This window comes from Dendrobates tinctorius, unplaced genomic scaffold, assembly GCF_039654945.1.
Source record: "Dendrobates tinctorius isolate UK_male_01 unplaced genomic scaffold, ASM3965494v1 ptg000073l, whole genome shotgun sequence".
In the NCBI taxonomy this organism is placed as follows: domain Eukaryota; kingdom Metazoa; phylum Chordata; class Amphibia; order Anura; family Dendrobatidae; genus Dendrobates; species Dendrobates tinctorius.
In genome coordinates, this window is record NW_027361741.1 from 21,028,885 (window position 1) to 21,041,801 (window position 12,917).

General features: G+C 47.9%; 1 long non-coding RNA gene across 1 annotated transcript in view; it reads right to left on the reverse strand.

The window, feature by feature from the left end:
- The window catches only part of LOC141096313 (uncharacterized), a 96,615-nt gene that overhangs the window by 16,826 nt on the left and 66,872 nt on the right, over positions 1-12,917 (reverse strand). The gene's annotated exons all lie outside the window — the stretch shown is intronic.

Sequence of the window (12,917 nt, forward strand, 5' to 3'; positions counted from 1 at the left end):
GGGGTATAAAAGGCTGTGAACGCCGACCGCCATCTTACTTCTGCCGATCTTACAATAGGGAGAGGTGCTGCTGCTGATTCTGAGCAGGGAGAGCGTTAGGCAGGGAAGAAGAAAAAAAACTGCTTCTGCTGATAGCGCTTTTCACTGTACAGTTAGTGTGCAGTGAAAGGGGAGGAATTTTGTTGTGTGCAGTAGCGCTGGGGTGATTAGGCTGCCTTTTAAGGCTACCTGCTAGCTGCATTGCTGTGTGCACACTGCTGTTCAAACTTTTTTCAAAGCACTCCAAATTTTATTATTTTGTCTTGGTGAGATACTGAGCGTTCATTTTTTCAGACATCGTCTAATGATGTATGCTCCTCACACACTACCGTGTATTCAGGCTGGTATCACGGACAAAGAGAAGCTATCTGGGTGTGACTCTGTAAGAAAAAGCTGAGGAGTTTGTCGGTTTTTCCAGACCTACACCTTAGAGTTGTGTCCGCTTTTCAAACAGTTTTGTATATCTGCTGTTTGATTGCAGTCAAAACTAGACAGAGACAGCGTGTGTCAGTCCATATACAAACACACGAAGCTTGACAATTTTCCATACAGACACCGTCTAGCTGTGTACGCTACTCACACACTACCGAGTATTCCGGCTGGTATCACGGACAAATAGAAGCTACCTGTGTGTGACTCTGGAAAAGAAAACGAGGAGTTTGTCCATTTTTCCACACCTACACCTTAGAGTCATGTCCGTTTTTCAAACAGTTTCGTATATCTGCTGTTTGATTATGGTAAAAGCTAGACAGAAACAGCGTGTGTCAGTCTGTATACAAATACACGGAGCGTGACAATTTTACATACACACCTTACAGCAGGGTACGCTCCTCACACACTACGGTGTACCGCCTTCTAGCACAGACAAATAGAAACTACCTGTGTGTGACTCTGGAAAAAAAAAACGAGGTGTTTGTCCGTTTTTACAAACCTACACCTTAGAGTCGTGTCCGTTTTCAAACAGTTTCGTATATCTGCTGTTTGATTACGGTAAAAACTAGACATAGACAGCGTGTCAGTCCGTATACAAATACACAGAGCTTGACAATTTTACATACACACACTGTACAGCGGTGCACGCTCCTCACACACTACCATGTATTCCGGCTGGTATCACGGACAAATAGAAGCTACCTGTGTGTGACTCTGGAAAAAGAAAACGAGGAGTTTTTCTGTTTTTCCAGACCTACACCTTAGAGTTATGTCAATTTTTCAAACAGTTTCGTATATCTGCTGTTTGATTACAGTAAAAACTAGACAGAGACAGCGTGTGTCAGTCTGTATACAAATACACGGAGCTTGACAATTTTACATACACACCGTACAACGGTGTACGCTCCTCACACACTACCGTATACTGCCTTCTAGCATGGACAAATAGAAGCTACCTGTGTGTGACTGTGGAAAAAAAAAATGAGGAGTTTGTTAGTTTTTCCACACCTACACCTTAGAGTCGTGTCCGTTTTTCAAACAGTTTCGCATATCTACTGTTTGATTATGGTAAAAACTAGACAGAGACAGCGTGTGTCAGTCTGTATACAAATACACGGAGTTTGACAATTTTACATACACACCTTACAGCGGTGTACGCTCCTCACACACTAACGTAACGCCTTCTAGCACGGACAAATAGAAGCTACCTGTGTGACTCTGGAAAAAAAAATTGAGGAGTTTGTCCGTTTTTCCACACCTACACCTTAGAGTCATGTCAGTTTTTCAAACAGTTCCGTATATCTGCTTGTTGGATTACGGTCCAATACATACTGTGAGAGCGTCTGTGACTAACATAATATATACGTTGATTTAATTTGTTTAATACACCTTACACAGCTGGACGCTCCTCATACAGTACATCTCTCTGCTGGTATTTTGGTTACATTTTCTCAAACATGAGGAAGTATGGTGGAACAGGACGCAGACGGGGCAGGGGGCGCGACTGGTAATGATGGTGATGGTGCATCGGCTGGTTCTGGCAAAAGCACAATAGCAACTAAGGCAGGAGGTGTTGAGCCTGAGTCATCCTCTGGCCCAAGAAGGCCTGTAAAGTTGCCTTTACTTGGAGTGGGAAAACCGCTTTTAAAGCCGGAGCATCAGGAACAGGTTTTGACGTACATTGCCGAAACAGCCACCAGCTCTATTGCCTCCTCTTCTGAATGGTCGAAACCTGCAAGCACATTGTCGTCAGTGCAGGGTTCTGGTCATAAAATACCCCTTTCCTTGTGTCCTTCACTCCCACCAAAAGTTAAGGATGTGGCAGCCCACACTGCAGATTACTCTATGGTAGAGTTGAGCGAAACGGGTCGAAAAATTTCAAAAGTCGCCGACTTTTGGCAAAGTCGGGTTTCATGAAACGAAACCCGACCCTAGGATGAGGTCGGCCACGAGGTCGGCGACTTACGCGCCAAAGTCGCGTTTCAAAAGTTTGTTTTGCGCTCTTTTTCAGCCAATCAGGATCCACGGACACTGTGGGCAACGTGATGACATAGGCACGGGTCACCACCATCTTTCAGAAACTCATGCAAGTGATTGGCTTGCTTTGGTGGGCGTCACAGGGGGTATAAAAGGGCGTGCACGCCGACCGCCATCTTACTTCTGCTGATCTTAGCATAGGGAGAGGTTGCTGCTGATTCTGTAGGGAGAGCGTTAGGCAGGGAAGAAGAAAAAAAAACTGCTTCTGCTGCTCGCGATTTTGCCTGTACAACACCAGTCACTGTGTGTGCAGTGCAAGGGGAGGCTATATTGTGGTGTATCAGTGGTGTTGGTTGTTGGGCTGCCTTCTAAGGCTTCCTGACCGCTGCATTGCTGTTTACCCACTGCTCTGCAAACTGCTTTTTTAAAAGCAATCCAATCTCCCTTATCCTCTAGTCACTTTTGTCACAGCTGTGCCATTGAGCCTGTGACATAGCGCTCAGATATCAGTGGGCCTCACACAATCCAAAAGTGTCCAGTGTCCACAAGTGTCTGCAGAAATTCAAAATCTCCCTTATCCTCTCGTCACTTTTGTCACAGCTGTGCCATCGAGCCTGTAACATAGCGCTCAGATATCAGTGGGCCTCACACAATCCAAAAGTGTCCAGTGTCCACAAGTGTCTGCAGAAATTCAAAATCTCCCTTATCCTCTAGTCACTTTTGTCACAGCTGTGCCATCGAGCCTGTGACATAGCGCTCAGATATCAGTGGGCCTCACACAATCCAAAAGTGTCCAGTGTCCACAAGTGTCTGCAGAAATTCAAAATCTCCCTTATCCTCTAGTCACTTTTGTCACAGCTGTGCAATCGAGCCTGTGACATAGCGCTAAGATATCAGTGGGCCTCACACAATCCAAAAGTGTCCAGTGTCCACAAGTGTCTGCAGAAATTCAAAATCTCCCTTATCCTCTCGTCACTTTTGTCACAGCTTTGCCATTGAGCCTGTGACATAGCTCTCAGATATCAGTGGGCCTCACACAATCCAAAAGTGTCCAGTGTCCACAAGTGTCTGCAGAAATTCAAAATCTTCCTTATCCTCTTGTAACTTTTGTCACAGCTGTGCCATCGAGCCTGTGACATAGCGCTCAGATATCAGTGGGCCTCACACAATCCAAAAGTGTCCAGTGTCCAGTGCAGACAAGTGTCTGCAGAAATTCAAAATCTCTCTTATCCTCTCGTTACTTTTGTCACAGCTGTGCCATCGAGCCTGTGACATAGCGCTCAGATATCAGTGGGCCTCACACAATCCAAAAGTGTCCAGTGTCCACAAGTGTCTGCAGAAATTCAAAATCTCCCTTATCCTCTCGTCACTTTTGTCACAGATGTGCCATCGAGCCTGTGACATAGCGCTCAGATATCAGTGGGCCTCACACAATCCAAAAGTGTCCAGTGTCCACAAGTGTCTGCAGAAATTCAAAATCTCCCTTATCCTCTCGTCACTTTTATCACAGCTGTGCAATCGAGCCTGTGACATAGCGCTCAGATATCAGTGGGCCTCACACAATCCAAAAGTGTCCAGTGTCCACAAGTGTCTGCAGAAATTCAAAATCTCCCTTATCCTCTCGTCACTTTTGTCACAGCTGTGCCATCGAGCCTGTGACATAGCGCTCAGATATCAGTGGGCCTCACACAATCCAAAAGTGTCCAGTGTCCAAAAGTGTCTGCAGAAATTCAAAATCTCCCTTATCCTCTCGTCACTTTTGTCACAGCTGTGCCATCGAGCCTGTGACATAGCGCTCAGATATCAGTGGGCCTCACACAATCCAAAAGTGTCCAGTGTCCACAAGTGTCTGCAGAATTTCAAAATCTCCCTTATCCTCTAGTCACTTTTGCCACAGCTGTGCCATCGAGCCTGTGACAAAGCGCTCAGATATCAGTGGGCCTCACACAATCCAAAAGTGTCCAGTGTCCACAAGTGTCTGCAGAAATTCAAAATCTCCCTTATCCTCTCGTCACTTTTGTCACAGCTGTGCCATCGAGCCTGTGACATAGCGCTCAGATATCAGTGGGCCTCACACAATCCAAAAGTGTCCAGTGTCCACAAGTGTCTGCAGAAATTCAAAATCTCCCTTATCCTCTCGTTACTTTTGTCACAGCTGTGCCATCGAGCCTGTGACATAGCGCTCAGATATCAGTGGGCCTCACACAATCCAAAAGTGTCCAGTGTCCACAAGTGTTTGCAGAAATTCAAAATCTCCCTTATCCTCTCGTCACTTTTGTCACAGCTGTGCAATCGAGCCTGTGACATAGCGCTCAGATATCAGTGGGCCTCACACAATCCAAAAGTGTCCAGTGTCCACAAGTGTCTGCAGAAATTCAAAATCTCCCTTATCCTCTCGTTACTTTTGTCACAGCTGTGCCATCGAGCCTGTGACATAGCGCTCAGATATCAGTGGGCCTCACACAATCCAAAAGTGTCCAGTGTCCACAAGTGTCTGCAGAAATTCAAAATCTCCCTTATCCTCTCGTCACTTTTGTCACAGCTGTGCAATCGAGCCTGTGACATAGCGCTCAGATATCAGTGGGCCTCACACAATCCAAAAGTGTCCAGTGTCCACAAGTGTCTGCAGAAATTCAAAATCTCCCTTATCCTCTAGTCACTTTTGTCACAGCTGTGCCATCGAGCCTGTGACATAGCGCTCAGATATCAGTGGGCCTCACACAATCCAAAAGTGTCCAGTGTCCACAAGTGTCTGCAGAAATTCAAAATCTCCCTTATCCTCTCGTCACTTTTGTCACAGCTGTGCCATCGAGCCTGTCACATAGCGCTCAGATATCAGTGGGCCTCACACAATCCAAAAGTGTCCAGTGTCCACAAGCGTCTGCAGAAATTCAAAATCTTCCTTATCCTCTCGTCACTTTTGTCACAGCTGTGCCATCGAGCCTGTGACATAGCGCTCAGATATCAGTGGGCCTCACACAATCCAAAAGTGTCCAGTGTCCACAAGTGTCTGCAGAAATTCAAAATCTCCCTTATCCTCTAGTCACTTTTGTCACAGCTGTGCCATCGAGCCTGTGACATAGCGCTCAGATATCAGTGGGCCTCACACAATCCAAAAGTGTCCAGTGTCCACAAGTGTCTGCAGAAATTCAAAATCTCCCTTATCCTCTAGTCACTTTTGTCACTGCTGTGCCATCGAGCCTGTGACATAGCGCTCAGATATTCAGTGGGCCTCACAATCCAAAAGTGTCCAGTGTCCACTAGTGTGTGCAGAAATTCAAAATCTCCCTTATCCTCTAGTCACTTTTGTCACAGCTGTGCCATCGAGCCTGTGACATAGCGCTCAGATATTCAGTGGGCCTCACACAATCCAAAAGTGTCCAGTGTCCACTAGTGTGTGCAGAAATTCAAAATCTCCCCTGTCCTATAGACACCTTGTACCTTGTTTTACATTACTATATAGTTTGTTGGATTTTGTCTACATTTCTACAAATAATGAGGAAGTCTGGTGGAAGAGGCCGTGGAATTTTGGCGGGGGTTGGCAGCTGGTAATGATAGTGTTGGTGGTGGATCTGATGGTAGTGGCAAGAGAAAAATAGGACCGAATGCAGGAGTTGTTGAGCCTGCGTCATCGTCTGGCTCCATAAGGCTTTGAAGGCTTAGTTTTCTAGGAGTTGGCAAACCGCTTTTAAAGCCAGAGCATCAGGAAAAAGTTTTGTCTTACATTGCTGACTCAGCCTCCAGCTCTATCGCCTCCTCTTCTTCAGTTGTAAAAAGTAAAAGCACTGAGTCGTCATTGGAGGCTCATGTTCATGAACCACACCTTTCCTTGTGTCCTTCACCCCAACCAAGATTGAAGGATGACGAATGCCATACTACTGATTACTCCATGGAGCTGTTTTCACATACCATGCCTGGATTATCAAGTGAAATGGTGAATTACCCAGGCCAAGATGAATCTGACATGGAGTGCACTGATGCACAGCCGCTGATGGATGATTCTGCTGGTACATTCACTCAGAGCACTACATTGTCCTCGCAATGTACAGAGCCAGATTCTGACCCTGATGAGACTCAGGTGCCCCTTCCCGCACACTATACCACCATACACGGTGACACAGAGGAAGGTGCACATGACATTGAAGAGGAGGTAATGGATGACCCAGTTGTTGACCAAGATTGGCATCCATTGGGGGAAGAGGGTGCTGCTTACAATAGCTCAGATGAGGAGCATCCACAGCAGACATCGACATCGCAACAACTGTTATCTGGCAGGCCTGGAGCACTCCAAAGACAGGTTCCAAAAATCAAAAGAGTTGCTGGACAGCTTGTCCAGAGGGTCAAAAGATCACAGCATGCTAGGCCGCAAAATGTCTGCCAAAGTAGGAAGAGTGCAGTGTGGCACTTTTTTGAACAAAATCCTCATGATCAGGCCAAGGTTATCTGTAAGAAGTGCGCAAAGACCTTTAGCCGAGGGAAAAATCTGAAAAATTTGAATACCAGTTGCATGCTTAGACATTTAACCACCATGCACTTGCAAGCGTGGACAAAACACCAAACCTCATGTGCAACTGATCGCAACGAAGGTAGTCAGCAACGCTACATTGTTTCCCCCACTGTAAGCCCACCGGTTAGCACAGCAGCAAATGTTGAGGTGTCGTTGCAAGGCCACAGCAGTCAGGGAATCCCACTGTTATATCAACGAAAGACTGATTCTAGGCCATCAGAAAGAACACCAACTCCATCACCATCATCAACCCTCTCTCAGTCCGCCCTGTCCACCGCTACTTCCACCATATGCAGCTCTCAAGTCCAGCTCACCCTCCCAGACACTATGAGTAGGTCAAGAAAGTACTCAGTCTCTCATCCGCGTACACTGAGTTTGAACGCCCACATTGCCACACTAATCTCGTTTGAGATGATGCCCTTTCGGTTGGTGGAAAGCGCAGCTTTCCGCGAACTCATGGCCTATGCAGTACCACGCTATGACCTACCCAGTCGCCACTTCTTCTCTCGCAAAGCCATCCCAGCCCTCCACCATCATGTGAAAGACCGCATTGTCCATGCACTCAAGCAGTCAGTGAGCGGAAAGGTGCACCTCACAACTGATGCATGGTCCAGTCGGCATGGCCAGGGCCGTTACGTGTCCATCACTGCGCACTGGTTTAATGTGGTGGATGCAGGGTCCACAGGGGACAGTGGTGGTGGGACAGTGCTGCCTAGCCCACGGTATAGGAAACAGTTGGCTGTAGGCGTTCGACCCTCCTCCTCCTCCAGAAGCGAAAGCTCGTCCACAGAGCGCAGTTGTACGAGCACTCCATCTGCAGCTGCCACTGTTGCACACGAGGTGTCCCCCTATCAAGCAGCTAGTGGAAAGCGTCAGCAGGCTGTGTTGCAGATGATGTGTTTGGGCGACAGACACACCGCCGAGGTACTGGCCGAGTACTTGAAGCGACAAACTGAGTCATGGCTGGGCAGTGTACATTTTGAGGCAGGCAAGGTAGTTAGTGATAACAGCCGTAATTTTGTGGCAGCCATAGCCCTTTCAAAACTCAGCCACATACCTTGCTTGGCTCACACCTTGAACCTGGTGGTGCAGTGCTTCCTCAAAAATTATCCGGAGTTAACAGCCCTGCTCCAGAAAGTGCGAAGACTGTGCGCGCACATCCGCCGGTCGCCTGTACACTCCGTTCGTATGCAGAAGCTGCAGCGATTGCTCCACCTTCCCAACCACCGCCTCATTATCGACATTGCAACAAGGTGGAACTCCACCCTGCACATGGTGGAGCGGCTGTGCGAGCATAGGCAGGCCATAATGCATTTGTGGGAGGATACACGGCCAGGCACTTTGAGAGCAGACATGGAGTTGACAGGTGTGCAGTGGTCGAAGCTGAAAGACCTCTGTAAAGTCCTTCAGTGTTTTGAGGAATGCACACGGCTGGTAAGCGCAGACGACGCCATCCTAAGCATGAGCATCCCACTTATGCGTCTGCTCATGCAAACTTTGACGCACCTTAAGGATCAGGCTTCTGCAGCCAATGTTGATGAGGAGGAAGAGGAGGAGGGAATCCTTGATGACATTCAGCCATTGTCTGCTCAGGGACCTCTCCTGGACGAGGTGGAGGAAGAAGAGGAGGAGGAGGATGATGGGGATGATTACTTAGGGGAGGAGGATGCATCTCGTGGGGCAAGTGAAAATGTTGGCGTGCCAAGGTCTGGTACAGGGTTTGTGCGTGACTAGAGGGATGTGGATTTTCCAGAAAGTGCTCCTCCACCCAGCACTCGCAGTGCATCATTGACACCGGGAACATTGGCCCACATGTCAGATTATGCCTTGCAGATCCTAAAAAGGGACCCCCGCATTGCCAAAATGATGAACGATGACGACTACTGCTTGGCCAGCATCCTGGATCCACGCTATAAAGGCAGATTACAAAACATCATGCCACAGGACAACCTTGACCTAATATTGGCTAATAAACAAGCAACTCTGGTAAATCGGTTGCTTGAGGCATTCCCAGCACACAGCAGCGGTGATGGTTCTCACACGAGCCGTACGGGCCGGAGGCAGCTTGGCAGAGGTGTTCGTGGTGCACACAGCAGAAGTGGCGTTGGAGACAGGGGTTTCATGACAATGTTGTGGACTGATTTTTCAAGTACCGCTCACACAACTGGTAATACTGCATCGATGGAAAGTGACAGGAGACAGCAGTTGTCAACTATGGTTACAAACTACTTTTCCTCCCATATCGATGTTCTCCCACACAGGTCATTCCCCTTTGATTATTAGGCCGCTAAACTGGACACCTGGCCTGAATTGGCACAATATGCCTTACAGGAGCTCGCTTGCCCAGCTGCAAGTGTGCTATCGGAAAGAGTCTTCAGTGCAGCTGGATCAATCCTGACAGAAAAAAGGACCCGTCTGTCAACCCAAAATGTGGATGATCTAACCTTAATTAAAATGATCCACGCATGGGTTTCCAAGGATTTTGTCCCACCTTCCCCTGATGACACATAGGGTGACAGAAAAATGGCTTGCTTTGGTCCACCTCTTCCTGGGACTTGACCTATTTCACCTTTTGCTTCAGCTGAATGTCCAACATCAACATATGCCACTTTCTAAAACTCCCTAACTGTGCTGCCTCCCCCCCTCCCATGGCCGGGGTCACCACCTAGCGCACGACACCGTGCGAGTGCCGTTGCCCTGGACAGGTGGGTAGGCCGACTCTTGGGCGCGGGCACTGGCACAGGGTCCCTCATAGTGCAATCAAGTGTCTCTGACGGTGGTGCACACCCGCCATCAGACACACCGCCGTACTATGAGGGGCCCAGTGCCAGTACCGACGCCCATGAGTGGGCCCCCCTTGCTTGGGCAGGGCCCCAGCATTTGCAATCTTTAAATCTTTACCTCTCCCTGCTCCTCCGCTGTGTAGTCTGGGCCGTCAAATCCATACTGTGCCTGACACCATCTGAGCCTGCCTCCTGATGTATAGACATATATTTTGAATGTGTACGCTATCCATACATGTTATCCGGGGATACGGTACCCTTTCTAACCTTTGTGCATCACGTGCAATCCATACTATGCCTAACACCGTCTGAGCCTGCCTCCTGATGTATAGACATATATTTTGAATGTGTACGCTATCCATACATGTTATCCGGGGATACGGTACCCTTTCTAACCTTTGTGCAATCACGTGCAATCCATACTGGGCCTAGCACCGTCTGTGCCTGCCTCCTGATGTATAGACATATATTTTGAATGTGTACGCTATCCATACATGTTATCCGGGGATACGGTACCCTTTCTAACCTTTGTGCAATCACGTGCAATCCATACTGGGCCTAGCACCGTCTGTGCCTGCCTCCTGATGTATAGACATATATTTTGAATGTGTACGCTATCCATACATGTTATCCGGGGATACGGTACCCTTTCTAACCTTTGTGCAATCACGTGCAATCCATACTGGGCCTAGCACCGTCTGTGCCTGCCTCCTGATGTATAGACATATATTTTGAATGTGTACGCTATCCATACATGTTATCCGGGGATACGGTACCCTTTCTAACCTTTGTGCAATCACGTGCAATCCATACTATGCCTAACACCGTCTGAGCCTGCCTCCTGATGTATAGACATATATTTTGAATGTGTACGCTATCCATACATGTTATCCGGGGATACGGTACCCTTTCTAACCTTTGTGCAATCACGTGCAATCCGTACTGGGCCTAACACCGTCTGAGCCTGCCTCCTGATGTATAGACATATATTTTGAATGTGTACGCTATCCATACATGTTATCTGGGGATACGGTACCCTTTCTAACCTTTGTGCAATCACGTGCAATCCATACTGGGTCTAGCACCGTCTGTGCCTGCCTCCTGATGTATAGACATATATTTTGAATGTGTACGCTATCCATACATGTTATCCGGGGATACGGTACCCTTTCTAACCTTTGTGCAATCACGTGCAATCCATACTGGGCCTAGCACCGTCTGTGCCTGCCTCCTGATGTATAGACATATATTTTGAATGTGTACGCTATCCATACATGTTATCCGGGGATACGGTACCCTTTCTCACCTTTGTGCAATCACGTGTAATCCATACTGGGCATGAGAACGGCTGGCGAGCTGTTAAGCAAGCTACAGCACCTGTGGTTTGCACACGTAAGTTTTTCATTTTTTCAGGAATGACGGTTAGGCCTAATTCCGGAACTGCGGTTGACCTGCACTTACTGGGAAATCATCGTTCGCGGGTAATAATTGTAATCACAGATCCCCATCATTAACGTTGTTCAGCGGGTTATCTGCACCTGTAAGCGACAAACGCTGGCCTTTTCAGTGTAGCGCACATGCAGCCACGGACATGTAAGGGCATGACACACCAGTTATTGGCCAATCTCATGTGCCAGAGCCTCACGTGTCCCTCAAGTAAGCCGGACTCGGACCGCGGGGCATGACGGAGTCTCGTTCGTTAACGGAATTAAGCTTGCAATGTGTGCATCTTTTCTGTAGCTGGCATGGTTGAGGTTTCCCAGGTGGAGTCGAATTTAACCGTAGGCTCCACTCCTGGTGGTGCCCTTCTGGACATTCCTTTAAGGTTCAGCTTTGCAACCATACTGCCCACGTTAAACAAACACTTTGCCTTCATGAACGCTGTTTGGAGGGTCATGACTCGTGGGAATAACGCCACCCAATCAGTTAACCTGCTAGAGAGATTCTTCATTGCTCCCAAGCATGACATCACACTCCCTAGGAGGAAGGTAATGCCACTGTGGCGACCGTACTCCTGGGGGCAACACAAGTGCACTGATGCCCAGCCACTGCTCGATGAATCTGCTGGTACATTGACCCAGACCACTACATTCCCCTCGCACGCTACCCAGCCTGAATCTGACCCTGATGAAACACAGGTTACCCTTCCCATATACAGTTCCATCTTACACGGTGACAAAGAGGAAGCTGCAGATGAAAGTGCAGGTTCGGCCCACCCGCCATCAGATACACCACCGTACTATCAGGGGCCCTGTGCCAGTGCCGTCGCCAACGAGTGGGCCCCCCCTGCTTGCTCAGGATAACAGCACTTGCAAGGTTGAAATACTGTGCAGTGAGATGGAAGATGGGGACGACGAGGAGTCCAGACTAGTACAGGGATTCCCTAGCGAGGAGACTTATTTGATTGTTTTCAATGTTGGGACAGCAATTTTTGGGGAGCACTATACTCTGGAGAATGATAGATGGGGCCCACCATACACTGGAACATTCCAAAGGTGGACATCAGACACTGGAGCAGCATTTACAGGGCCCATTATACACTAGAGCATTAGAAATGGGGCCCATTATGTTTGTAGCATTATTTGGGCCCATAAGACAGTGGAGCTTCATCCATGGGGACCAACATATACTGTAGCATTATGTGGAGCTCATCATATACTGTTTCAAACATTATATGGGACCAATGATTCTGTATGGAGAAATAGATGGGCCTCGTCATGAGATGTAAAAAGTGAAGTATTTTTCATTGTACTATACCGCTATTTCTCTGCCGTATCGGAGCATCATGAGTTGTGGTATGTGTTAAAGGGGCGCTCTTTCGCCCAGGGCACATGAAAATCTGGAGCCAGCCCTACCCCCCCACAACTTTAGCCAAATAACCCCCTTTTTTCAGTGCGTAACTAGTATTATGAAGTAAATTAAGGTTGACAAGCTTAAGTAATAAGAATTCATGCTTTTGGCATTCAAATGGGCACTGTAGGTGTGTTTCCTGTCCTCCTCTCACTGCCGACTTTTATTCCCCATTGACTTACATTGGGTTTCGTGTTTCGGGATGACCCCGACTTTTCCCTATAATCGGCCGATCTTGCTCGACCCGACTTTTGGAAAAGTCGGGTTTCACGAAACGAAACTCGACCCTAAAAAACCAAATGTCGCTCAACTCTACTCTATGGAGCTCT